At 38.5% G+C, this 14434-nt stretch overlaps 1 non-coding gene across 1 annotated transcript; it reads right to left on the bottom strand.

Annotated features, from left to right (window-relative positions):
- Positions 1-2537: 2537 nt before the first annotated feature.
- Positions 2538-2586, bottom strand: LOC125418015 (small nucleolar RNA SNORD82). The gene has a single exon (XR_007237299.1). It is a non-coding gene; the product is annotated as a small nucleolar RNA SNORD82 (small nucleolar RNA).
- Between the last annotated feature and the right edge of the window lie 11848 nt (positions 2587-14434).

The raw sequence follows: 14434 nt of genomic DNA, 5'->3' as shown, positions 1-14434 counted from the left end.
TCTTCTTGTCCATTTCCCTTTCTCATCACTAGCATTTTGTTTGGGTTGAACTTGTGCAGCTCTTGTGCGGGTTGTCACAGTCTCTGTGAGTTCAGATGTGTATAAGTCCTGTTGATCTGGAAGATGCTATTTCCTTAACAGTACTTTGAAGCAGTTGGTTATAGACAAGAAACAGAGAGCAATGAATGCTTGTGCTCGGTTACAGACTAAAATCCCAGCCCAGAGGACAGTACCACCCAGAGTAGGCTGGTCTTCCACCTCCAACCTAGTCAAGATAATCCCTCCACAGGCATACCCAGAGGCCATCTCCCAGTTGATTCTAGATTTCTTCAAGTTGAAGACTAATATTAACCCTCATGAGCCTCAACAGTTGAATGAACTGGAATAGGAAATAAAAGAAGGATTTGGAGAGATGGTTCAGTGGTTAACCATCTGCTCTTTCAGGGGACCTGGGTTCAATTCTCAGAAGCCCCCTGGTGGCTAACAACTATCTGTCACTCAAGTTCTAGGGAATTCAAGATCCTCTTTTGGCTTCTATAGACACTAGGCATGCACATGGTATACAAACACACATGTAGGCAATCATATAAAATAAAAATAAATGAATTTTTTAAAAATTACAGAAGTAAAATTAAAATGTAAAAATTATGATTATATGTATAGATGCACTTAAAAATTGACTCCTAAGTAGCACTCACAAAGTATTTGTGTGTGTGTGTGTGTGTGTGTGTGTGTGTGTGTGTGTGTGAAAGAGACAGAGACAGAGAGAGACAGAGAGGAGCAAACCAACATTTCTAATATTTCACATGTTCTACCAGTAAACCCCTTGATAATTCCTCACTGATCACTATAAAACTATATCCCCTTATTACTTCTCCAAAACAACTGTCAAGCAAAAGACATGCTGACATCTGTTTCACATGCAGACAGGTAGTCTCCCTAAAGAGAATAGGATTTAGCCCTACATTAACAAATCAGTTCTCAAATGTTTTTTCTATGCTTAAGAGCTTATGAAATAGTTCTGCCTTAATTATTAGAAGAACTGTTCTAAAATGTAAATGTCAAACATTGAGCCTTTAGGACAAAGCCAGTCTGCAGAAGGTCATCATTCAATGACACAACCTCATTGAAAACAGCTTTACCTCCATTGGCATGTTTTAATGAAATATTAGTTCAGTCGACCAGAATTTTATTGAAAGGAGATTGGTTCATGAGTAAATTTAAGTTGACAGTCTTATCCTGAGGTAACAAAATGCCATTTTTTGAAAATGTAAGATTAATGCAGTAAAACATTATTATTTACCTGAAACTAAGCCCTTCAAAACTTTAGAAAACCGAGGCAACAAATATCAGAAGTTTCAACATTTGTCTCAGTGCAGAATGTGTGCGTCTGTGTGCATGTGTGTGTGTGCATTTGTGCATGAATATACACCCATATACACAAGTGTGTGTACCAACCTCATGAACAGTAGAATCCTCCAAATAAATAAACTAAATTTGCACATTGAGTGTTATGTGTTGCAGAGGAGCGGGGGGGGGGGCGCTTTGTTTGTCCCAGCCGCCCAGCTAGCTTACACCAGAAATAACCACACAGAAACTGTATTAATTAAAACACTGTTTGGCCCATTAGCTCTAGTTTCTTATTGGCTAATTCTTACATCTTCATTTAACCCATTTCTATTAATCTTTGTATCGCCATGTAACAGTGGCTTGCCGGCAAGATTCTAACCAGTGTCCATCTCAGGCAGAAAATCTATGGCTTCCCTCACTCTGCCCTTCTTCCCAGCATTCAGTTCTGTCTTCTCTGCCTACCTAAGTTCTGCCCTATCAGGCCCAAAGCAGTTTCTTATTCATTAACCAATGAAAGCAATATATGAACAGAAGAACCTCCTACACCAGTTATGTTCTTGGATTTAATTTTTAATCTGCTTTTTATATCATCCTATGCATACTTTTTCTGTTCTATGTTAAAGCTTTTAAAAAAAGGTGATTCAAAGTGTAGCTTGATTTTGGCATGATGCCACCAAAGAGTGGTGCCATCCTGTTTCCTCTCTCTAATTTCAAGAAAAATTATACTAATGTTGGGCTTATTTCCCAACTTAACTCACAGACAAACAATTTCTCTAGACACCATATTGGCTAATTTGAAATTATTAACAAATGTCTTTATTGGAGACTCAAATTAATGAAAAATGTCCAGGATAGACTCCTTAACTCTCATGGGAAATTACAAGATTGTTTTTCAAATTCTCTTAGATTATAATAGTTATTTTTAATAATAATATTATGATACTGCATTGTACTTCATTTAATGAGTGCCAATCAATATTTTTAGATAGAAAATACAAATAAAGAATTTTTAATGAAAAATTCCAACCTTATCTTAAATTATTAAAATTATAAGTACAAAGGGAGTGGGAACTGGGATTGGTATGCAAAATGAGAAAAGATACTTTGTTTTCCTTTTAAAAAGTAAATTATAAAAATTATAAGTACTATCTATTTTTATTTTGTTTTATTATTTCTTACATAGTAAACCATAAAAAACTTCAGTATTAAGTCCCTGTGTCATTCATCATTTATAGTGTCTACTTTTATCAATGTACACGAGTGTCTTTTTCAATACAGTACTGTCAACTGTTCAAATCAATCAAAATTAAAGTCTCTAGTGGGCAATGTTTCGATAACAATACATTTATATGCCAATGTAACTAGAACAAAAAACTAAGGTGGCAAGAAAAACCTCAGGCCAAACTGGAAGAAAGACTTGGGCAATGTTTAAGATAACTACATTAGCAGTTGACTTTTCCAATGAACTAAACTTTCAAACTCACATTTTGAACAAACAATGTTTATTTTAATTTTCCATTTGGAATATATTTATTTATTTAAATTTCATTTCACATTCTAACCGCAGTTTTCCCTCCCACCCCTCCTCCTGCTTCCCCACCTTCTCCCAGGCCACCTCCCCATTCACTCCTCCCAACACGTATGGGCTCCCCTGGGAAGTCAAGGAAGTCTGGCACATTAAGTTGGGGCAGGACCAAGCCCTTCCCCCCTGCATTAAGACTGAGCATGGCAAGGAGAATTAAATGAGGTCTCTTGGGTAAACTGGGGGTGAGAGAGGCAGTAAAGGGGAGGGGATGGGGGATGAGAACATGAGGAAACGGGATGGCTGAGGGGAAGAAGGACAGAGTGGGAGAGGCATGAAAGGGAGATCTTGATAGAGACAGCCACTACGGGATTAGGGAGAAACCTGGTGCTAGAGAAATTCCCAAAAGTCTACAACGATGACCCCAGCTAAGACTCCTAGTTATAGAGGAGAGGGTGCCTGAACTTGCCTTCCCCTGTTTATTTAACCTGAAGTAGTTTCCAAACATTGAGTTTGGCACAGCCATGCTGCAATAGTTTTCCTGCGAAGTCTACCTCTTCGTCCGAATAGAAAAAACAACAACAGAACAAAGAAACCATTATATCCATATTCAGCTCGCTGTACTAGCGAGTTTGTTGGCATGACTTGAAAGAGCACGATGAGTAAGGGGTAGTGAGAGGAAGAGAGGCGGCATTGGCAGACACTGAAATGTCTGCTCCAGCATAGATATGACTCACTACCGATGATAGCTGCATTGCATCACGAGACTTCCCTGTACCGTGTGTAGGCTGTTACTCTAAGGAATAGTTACCCACTCCCTACCTCCACCCCTGAAGTGTTTTAGTACTGGTACAACCTCCCACCTCAGTCCTATGCATTTCCTCAGCTACTCAAAACAGATCATGAAAAGGTGTGCTGATTAGTTTTTATCAATTTGACACAAACTGTAGACACCTGGGAAGAGGAAAACTGAACTGAGGAATTGCTCCCATCAGCTTGTCCATGGAGCATTTTCGTGATAGTTAATTGATGGAGGAGGTCCTAGCCCACAGCAAGCAGGTGGTCTTGGGTTGTAGCAATCCTAGCAATCCAGTAAGCAGTGTTCTTCTTATGGCTTGTTTCATGTCCTGCCTCTGGGTTCCTGCACTGAGTTACTGCCTTAGCTTCTTTGGATGATAAAGAGCAAGCTATAAACTGTAAACCCTTTCCTCAAGTTATTTTCAGGTATCAGGTAGTGTTTATCATGGCTTCAAACAAGTTAACTAAAACATAAAGTAAGAAGCAAAGGAACAAACGTAAGTAAATACAATCTTACAAACTTGTAGGTCCAATGTAAGATTTCAGATCCCTTGTATGTAATCTTTGAAGATGAATAAGTAAACAAAATAAGGTATATGTGTTCAAAAGAATGAAAATATTATGCATTCTACAAATTGTATAAATCTTACAAGCAGTATGCTAAGTGATTAAGACATTCGTGAAGAACAGATATGCAATGATTCTGCTTACATTAGGGATCCATAAAGTAGATTCAAGGAGACTAAAAGAATGGTGGTTGTTATGAGCAGGACTAAGAAAACAATGCAAAGTTATTGTTCCATGGCTGCAGAGTTATATCAAAAGATGAAAAAGTTCTGAAGGTGATGAATGGAACAGAAAATATTTCATCTGAATTCTACATATAATTTGGTTAAATTGGTAAATTTGTGTGTGGTTCAAGTGACTCCCAAATCAATATTGCTCCAAAATCCTATTGCTGATGCTGCCTCACATTTAGGACACAGAATTAGATTAGAGCTGGATCTAACATAAAAGCCTCCTGGCCATAGCCTAGTTCCCATGGTACAGAAAAGCACAACACAGGCTGCCAAGGGAGGGAGACAGTCTTAACCAGTTGTGACACCTGTGAAGCACAAAAATGACCAGAATGGTAAGAGAGCTGCAAAGTTTCAATGGTGGCACTTACATGTTGATGGTAACCTAAGTGAACTTAAGGGACACTCAATAAGTGGGAAACCATGCCTGATCCTAGAAACTTAGCCAACTATGTGAGGCCAGTGGGGTCAAGGATCTTAGAAGAGAAAACTACTACCACCACTTTGCTAGACCAGCATTATTCCTTACTACATTCTAAATATTATCGTTATACCCACAGGTAGCTACCAACCCTCATCAAATAAGCTTCTTTTTATAGCAAGAGATCAGCACAAAAAAACCACAACTAGACACAATGCAGAGACCATATGTCAGTCCCATTGGAAATATCTGTAGAACAGTTCCTAAATCTGTGGCTCTGGGAACATCTCAGAAGAGTGAGAAAAAAGACTTTAAAGACCCAGAATACCAGGAAGTCTGATGCAAGACTGTCTCTCCTAGAAATGACTGTATAAACAAGACCAGAACAATGGCAATATTAAAGGACTCCTACCCTGATACTAAGAACTATAGGTAACTAATGACAAGGAAGACAGGCAGAATTAGCTTCTCCCAGGGATAAGCCCCATAATTGGCTACCCAATACAAAGTTATCAGCCCTGAAACCATGAACACAGAAACAACAAAAATAGGCTCTGTAGGTTGCATGTATGCTTGTAACAATAATAAACATAGAAAAAGAGTCCTTAAATGTGAGATTGATAAGAGGCATGAGAGGGATTGAAAGGAAGGTTACATGGAGGGTCTGGAAGGAGGAAAGGGAATGGGGAAAAAAGTGACATATTTTAATTTAAAATGTAATTTTGAAGATCAATGAAAATAAAAATCACCATATTTTAAATAATAATAACATTATTTTTATATGTAAAACACTACTACCTTTCATATTAATAAAATGAATCATTATCAAAAGAAAAATTGGGCCATTTGGAGATGTAGATAAGTCTACATTTTTCCCTTTTCCATCTGAATTTTACAATAAAGTTCTGAGATTTCAATACTTTTGAATTAAGGCTTCAATAAATAGTATTTATCAGTGATAAGTACGTGGGTAGGACGTTCAGTACTGTCTATGTATGAAATAGACAGTGGATTGACCTACATAAATCTAGGATGTTATGATTTTAAATCTGTTTCTAAATGTGGCATATACCCAGATCCCTTTTAAAAGGAAAAAAAAATCTGTAGAGCTGTAGAGAAAACTTGGTAATGTGTTTGCTGTGTATATTTGTTACTTTTATGTTGCTTCCATAAAATACCATAACCAAAAGAAACTTACAGAAAGAAGAGTCGTTTTTGACTTTAGGTTTCAGGCAAATAAGAATCCACCATGTCAGGGGTCATAGCAGCAAGGTGCATGAAGGCCAGAGCAGAAATATGAGCTCACGTGATTAACAGCAGGTATAAAGCAGAAAGAGCAAACCAGATGTAACACAAGGTTTTTAAATGCTCACTCACTACCTCCAGTGGCATACTTCTTCCAATAAGCCCCCATAACCTCTCCAAACAGTCCCACTGACTAGAGAACAAGTGTTCAGATGCATGAGCATATGGGGGATGCTCATCATTCAAGCCACCACACCATGGGAACATAAGGACTTGACTTTAATTCCTAGTGCCCATGCAGAAAGCTTGATGTGCCCATTATGGGGAGACAAAGACAGGATTGGAAACAGGCAAATACCCAGGGCTCACTGGCCAACTAGCCTACCTAATTGATGAGCTCCAGATCCTAATGAGAAACTCCACCTCAAAAAACAAGGTGAACACAAGAACATAGCCCACAGAATCAACTAATCAGGACTCGTAAGAGCTCACAGAGACTGAATTGACAATCATGGACCCTACATGGATCGGAGCTAGGTCCTCTGCACATATGGGACCCTTTTCCTCCTACTGGGTTGTCTGATCCAGACTTGATATGAGTGTATGTGCCTGCTCTTGTTGTAACTTATTGTAACTTGTTATGCCATGTTGGTTTGATATTCCTGGGAGTCCTGCTTTTTTCTGAAGGGAAACTGAAGAGTGGATCTGTGGGAGAAAGGAGAGGGAGGAATTTGGAGGAGAGGAGAGAAGGGAAACTGCAGTGGGAAAGTAATATATGTAATATAAAAAATTAATTAAATTTTAAAATGTTAAAACAAGACAAAAAACAAGGTGGGTCGCAACTGAGCCCTGAAATCCTAGGTTGACCTTTGACCTTCACACATATGTGCACACATGCACCTACATGCACACATATATACATACACATATGCACATACACACTTTTTACTTGCAGAAAAATGAGTAGAACAGAACATCCTGTGGTTTATTAATTCTAATGATTGTTTTCAAGGTCACCAAGGAATCAGTGGTCTCCTTAAGAAAAGAAGGCTACTGTTGAATTTTTCTCACTTTCTTTGGTACTGGGGTTATTATCGGACTTATTATCTAGCATTCTGTATTAGCATATAAATATCAACCATACTGGGCTATTTAAAAACCATCTCAGATACTGGAACAATGTTAGTGCGGGAGTTCTCAGGGCTGGCTCTGCAGATACTTCTTGGCATCAAGGCTGCTACTTAATTCTGAGAGCATAATTCAGGCCAGAGACTGCAACTCCACAGTTCACAATAATTTGCTACACCTCCCTGCCGCAGCTGGTACTAAGGAAATGGAAGGTATTCTGCTGGAAAAGGAAAGGAGTTAGAAAGCAGGGAGAGACAGCCTGGATTTCCAGATGCATTTGCTCACTCAGCAATCGCTTGACATGATTTTGCTACCAGATGGCAGAGCAATCTTTCTATTAGCTGTCCTTCTCATAACAGGCACTGATGAAACATTGAGCTAATTCCTAAATACACTGCACTACAGATCTGCAAATTGAATGAGTGCTTCATTATTCGGTTATATCAAGTAATATGCCAGCAGATGCCTGAATAACCACAATAGCCAGTGGACATAATGAATGGATTTCGATGCTATCTTCTGAATGCCTGTAATAGATTATATCTAGTATAGTATATGAAATAATGCCTTTCTTCATTAGAGAGAAGTGCTAGCACTAATATCTTGATGCACTGTCAAATGTTCTCTGCTTTGCTGTCTTCTATCACTGCCCTGCCTTTCTGCACAGATGGAACATGAAAACCACAGACATCTTGCCTGGGCTTTTTCAGTCTAGACTAGCAACCAGCCAATTGAAGACATTTCTGTGCCTCTATCCAGGACAAAGGTCTATCATCTCATGTTGTGTGTTACTACAGAAGTTGAATAGAAAAAGAGATGATCATAACAATATTTTTTAGTGATAACTGTATGCTTAAAGGTCATCAGTTCCATAAATCGTCACTTATTAATTTGGAATGGATCTTATTCTTGTTTGTGTTACACAAACAAATCAAGATACACAGAGAGGTTGAGAAATTTATTTAAGGTCACAGAGCTACTCATGAACTGAGGTGGGATTCAAATCCAAGTAATTGAGCTACAGTTCCCTGTTTTAATTTTTTTACAGTACTGCTTAAGAAGAAAGGCAATGCATTATGGGATTCTCTTGTTCTGTCTGTGCCACAATGAAGAAAAGCTACATCCCGTAGAAGGGACCATCACATTACCAATCTACCATAGTAACAATCCCCATTACCACTACATCACAAAAAAATGATGCCTAATGTGAAAAATAAAATAGTTCATGCCCACAGACAGCATAGTTTTAATTTAAGAGAAAAATAACATTCTTTAAGCACAAAAAAGTTCATCCAAGTTGTTTATCAAAATATTAAGCACAGTTGCTTATTTTGGAATCAGTGGAATTACACATTATTTCTTAATACTTTTTACTTATTGCATTGAATGTTTTGAGAATTCTTAATAGTATCAATTAATTCTATAATCATACACACACACACACACACACACACAAACATGAGCCAGTCCTGAGGCAAACATTGTTCATAGTAGCCATCTTGGAGCTGCCTGTCTAAACAATTACTCTTGTTCTGAAGTTTTGGGTTCAATATACCTGACTCCAAAGATGGAAAAATAAGTAAAAACAAATCATGGGCTTAATTCCGCTGATAGTAATTCATCTAAGTAGGAGTATTCGAATCAGTTATGGTGAAAAAGAGAGAAATTTTTTGATAGACTCAAGTTAAGTTTTTTTTGGGGGGGAGGGCGGGTTCGAGACAGGGTTTCTCTGTAGCTTTGGGAACCTGTTTGGAACTAGCTCTTGTAGACCAGGCTGACCTCAAACTCACAGAGATCCACCTGCCTCTGCCTCCCAAGTGCTGGAATTAAAGGCGTCAAGTTAAGATTTTGCTGTAAGAAGCAGAGTGCAGTTGGTACAGAAAGCATTTTAATCACTCATACCTCCCCACTATAATGTGAGGAGAACAGAATTCGAGCAGTGGTAGTCATCTGGAGATCATAAGAGAAAACACCACAGACAGACCAAAGAGGCAAAATGGAAGAGACTGGAAGGAGCCACCCCAGATATATGGTGATGTCTGTAAGTCATTGAAACCATTCTGGCATTGCTGTCTTCTAAACTTTATCATGTGTATTGATTAAATGTCTATCTTAATTAATATTTTGTCATTGTTGTGCCATTTAGTTCCCTATAAACAAGTGTTTATTTTAATAGTTTGCCCCAAATAAAACCATATAAATATATAGATTCTGGCCATATTAACATATAAAGTTCATATTTAGATATCATTACCATATGCATTATTTTTTCAAATGACTTTTAAGCAATCATTCTTGTATATAAAGCATCCTCCTCTCAGATGGATGCTTTGCATCACCCATCTGATTTTCCCAACTGCCAATCCTCAAACCACTCTACCCCATGTTTTGCAGTCATCACTTCACTTTAACTTTCTAATTAAATTATGTAATGTAGCATCCATTCTGTAGCCAATATAACTTCCAACGTTTATTGCACCACTCCTCTTTAATTTTTTTTATTTTTCCATTCAAAAATTTACACTTCCTCTCCTCCTCCCAGTCCCCTCCCGCTCTCCCACTCCCCCTCCTCCCTCCCCTCCCTTCTTAAGAGAGGGCTTGATACCCTACCCTGTGGAAAGTCCAAGGCCCTCCACCCTCCAGGCCTAGGAAGGTGTGCACCCATATAGACTAGGGTCCCAAAAAGTCAGTACATGCAGTAGAAGCAAGTCCTAGTGCCTTTATCAATGGCTTCTCAGTCAACTCCCATTGTCAGCCACATTCAGAGAGTCTGGTTTGATCACATGCTCATTCGTTCCCGGTCCCACTGGCTTAGGTGAGCTCCCATTAGATCAGGCACACTGCCTCAGTGTGTGGACCAACTTCCTGACCTCCTTGGTCATCTTCTCCCTCCTTCTCCTCTTCAACTGGACCTTGGGAACTCAGTCCATTGCTCTGATGAGGGTCTCTGTCTCTATCTCCATCTGTCACCGGACGAAGATTCTATGGTGATATTCGAGATAATCATCAGTGTGATAGTGGGGCAAAGCCAGTTCAGGCACCCTCTCCTCTGCTGCCCAAGGACCTAGATGGGGACATCCCCGTGGACACCTGGGATCTCCTCTAGAGCCAAGTCTCTTGCCAACCCTAAAATGGCTCCCTTAATGTAGAAAACTTCTTCCCTGCTCCTGTATCTGCACTTCCTCCATCTCCACCCTCTCACTCCCCCAAACTCTCCCCAGTCTTTCCCTTCTCCCTTCTTGCTCTCCCTTTCCCCTTCCCACATCCCCACCCCCACCCCTACCCCCACCCCCATGCTCCCAACTTTTTCCCAGTGAGGCAATCTTGTTTGCTTCCAATTTCCAGGAAGATCAATATATGCTTTTCTTTGTGTTCACCTTGTTATTTGGCTTCTCTAGGCTTGTGAATTATAGGCTCAATGTCCTTTGTTTATGGACAGAGTCCACTAATGAGTGAGTACATACCATATTCATCTTTTTGGGTCTGGGTTATCTCACTTAGGATAGTGTTTTCTATTTCCATCCATTTACAAGCAAGAGTCAAGATGTCATTTTTTTTTTTTACCTCTGAGTAGTACTCTAATGTGTATATATTCCACACTTTCTTTATCCATTCTTTCATTGAGGGACATCTAGGTTGTTTCCAGGTTCTGGCTATTACAAATAATGCTGCTATGAACATAGTTGAACAAATGATTTTGTAGAATGATTGGGCATCCTTGGGTATATTGCCAAGAGTGGAATTGCTGGATCCTGAGGTAGGTTGATTCCCAATTTTCTGAGAAACCGCCACATTGATTTCCAAAGTGGTTGTACAAGTTTGCATTCCCACCAGCAATGGATGAGTGCTCCCCATACTCCACATCCTCTCCAGAATAGGCTGTCATTGGTGTTTTTGATTTTAGCCATTCTGACAGGTGTAATATGGTATCTCAAAGTTGTTTTGATTTGCATTTGTTCCCTTGGTTTCTGCCTGAATTTGAGTTTTACTTTTACCTTCATGAGTAGTCTTCCTCATCTTTCTTCACTATCTCATAGGTCCATCCTTCCCTATAGGCCCTCAAAACTGTGATATTTCTGAAGGTTTATTGTTTGGGAAACCTTTACTCTTCCCATTTTGTGTTCTCTGTTGCTGATGTCTTTGGTGTCACTTGGCATTTATGTGCACACAATACATAATATTTGAAAGCTATAGATACAACATTTCTTGGTAAACCGTTCAGAAACATGTCAAATTCAACATTTGTACTTACAGTTGTCCTGCTTAAATCTGAAATTCTTCCTGTAAACCCTGTCACAGTGAGCACTACCAAAATTGATCCAGCCATGCAGTCCTGGAATCTGAAAGTAGTCCTTGACACCTTTGCTAATCACCATTTCTACGTCACATTCATCAGTAAACACAGCAGTGACACTTTCTAAACATTTCTCATGTTTAGTCACATCATTTTTGTGTCTCTCCCAGATAATTCTAGCTATTATACTCCTGCAGCTAAACTGCAAAACAAATTGTAATTGTTCTTCTTTATATCCATTCTTTCACTTCTTCAATTTGTCTCCACACCATAGAAGGTGTAATTTTCCTTTAAATTCAATTCTGGTTAAATCATTCTTTTCTGTGCCTTATAATTGCTCTCAATATAAAGAGTAAAAGTTTAACTTAATCTCCAAGGCCCTGCAAGATATGCCTCTTTCCCCATAGCCTCATATCCACGATGCTTTACATCACACTTTCCCCTTTCGTAAGGCCTTTCCACGCACCCTGATGCCAGGCTCACTTTACTCCTAAACATTTATTGTTCTGCCTACAACCTCTCATCTTATGTTGACAAATTCTTACTCACCCTTCTTGTTTCAGCTTAGTGCTCAATTTTATGATGCCCTCTATACACATAAGTACCCATGTTGTTATTTTTCATAGTTTGAACTCTTATGACAACCTCAAAGACATTAAAGCAGTGTTTGTTTTGATAGTCTTTATAACTGCTTTATCACTTCATCTTTTATATAATCATACCTCTTTACATTCGGGTATCAGACTACTGTGTTTCAAGAACTGTCCCCAGCCTCAGGAAGACAATGCTTTCTAACAAAAACCAGTCATGTCTATTTTATTTTTCCTACCACTGCTAAGATTAGTAGTGGACACAGGAAACCATCTTTGCTAAGAAGAAGGTAAAAGACACGGAGATGGAGTGCCTAGGAAGTAGCCCCTTCCCAACTTTGGAGAACATAAGATTATATAATGCTTAAGTAAGTTTCAGGCAAACTTTCAGCTGTCATAAAACAATTATTAAATAATACTTCTGGCTGTGTGTTGTGCAGGAGATTAAATTTCTTTTCCCAGTTTTTCCAAGTTCTACAGTAGACAAGACATACCTACCATGTTCTGATGGTAGAAAGAGTGTTCATGCCTGCTATTTGATCTTTTGCTTGACCATGTGACTTGCTTTAGACAATAAATATGGGCAAGTGTAGTAAAAACAAAAGATGCTACATGGCTTTCGTGGTTTGTTTTGTTTTTGCTTTCTTGTTTTGTCTACATGACAACGACATCTTTCAAGTATTTGCTTTCCCTTCAGCCTGGGTACCAAAATGAACACATATACAGGAGACAACCTCTGTAGATCATGAAACTGCAGTCTAAAGTAGAGTTGCTTTCAGCATACCTGTAGACTTGTGAACATAACAAGTGCTTGCTTTTGTGTGCCACTTGGTTGGGTACTATCTGCTATTGAGAATTGCCATGGCAATAGCTGGTTGATATGCCAGGAAAGGACAACAAACCTAACTGCTGCTACAGGCATTAGTTAAATAATCAGATAACTGAAGACAATTCTCTCTCTCTCTCTCTCTCTCTCTCTCTCTCTCTCTCTCTCTATATATATATATATATATATATATATATATATATATATATATATTATGAGGTCCACAGAGCAGAATTTGTGTCAGATTTTGCTTGCAGTTGAATATCAACATATAGTCCTTTGGATTTCATAGTAAATATTTATTGATTAAATATCATTAATAACAATAGCTAAAGGCTATAGTAATATTACCAAAAATATTAGACAGATGATAGGAAAATAATAACATTTATATCTTCATTCTTCCTATTGAAATAATATTTTTGTGTTGTACTCATGAATTAATTTTATTTATTATTATTATATTTTACTTTTTTGGTTGTCAAGACAGGGTTTCTCTGTAACTTTGGAGCATGTCCTGGAACTAGCTCTTGTAGACCAGGCTGGCCTCAAACTCACAGAGGTCACTTGCCTCTGCCTCCCGAGTGCTGGGATTAAAGACAAGTGCTACCACCATCTGACTATGAATTACTTTTTTAACCAGGAATAAAAGCAAGAAAGCTATTTCTGCTGAGGAAAAAAAAACATATAATTGAAAATAAATACTCTCATGGGTCAAACAAGAAGTCACTTGTATGATTTAAATCTACATGTAGTTCCGAATTTAGGAGGCTATAAATTCACAGAAAGCAGATGAATATTTAGGTGCCAGTAGAGTAAATAAGGTTTCAGTTAGAACAAGAATTAACACTTAGCTGAGCTCTGTTTAGCTTTGCTTCCTAAGATCTGACAGAAATGTCTCTGGTAAGGCAAGAAATGGCAGAAAATGTAAGAAAACTGGATCAAATAGAAATATCAGAGAGCTACTGTTATTAATGACCTTGTTTTCTCAAAATCATTTTCCAAATGTTTATTTCCTAAGGACATCTTTTCAGCGGCAGCTCTTCACTTTTTATCTCCTTCTGCCCAATTTCTTACCTGCTCTCTTTTTTCCACCTCATCTTCTGAGATAAGGGCATTGCTCTATTCCCAGGACCCCCTGGCATCCTCTGGCCTCAGTTTGTTCCTGTGATTTCTGAATAGAAAACAATGGTGTAGCTGTCAAAATCCAGAAGCCAGGAGCCAGGTTCCACATAGTCACATTGATCTTTTGTTTTGTTTTGTTTTGTTTTGTTTTGTTTTGTTTTTCAATACAGTCCTGGTTGTCTTAGAACTAGCTCTTGTAAACCAGGCTGGCCTCGAACTCACATAGATCCACCTGCCTCTGCCTCCCTAGTGTTGAGATTAAAGGCATGCATCACCACTCCCCACTGAATCATCCTTAAAGAAACAGCATCAAGAGAAAATGAAAAAAATTAAAAGAA

The sequence above is a fragment of the Myodes glareolus genome, chromosome X (assembly GCF_982192425.1).
Source record: "Myodes glareolus chromosome X, mMyoGla1.1, whole genome shotgun sequence".
Classification (NCBI taxonomy): Eukaryota; Metazoa; Chordata; class Mammalia; order Rodentia; family Cricetidae; genus Myodes; species Myodes glareolus.
Note: the sequence above shows the minus strand (reverse complement) of the source record. Positions and strands in the feature narration are given on the sequence as shown.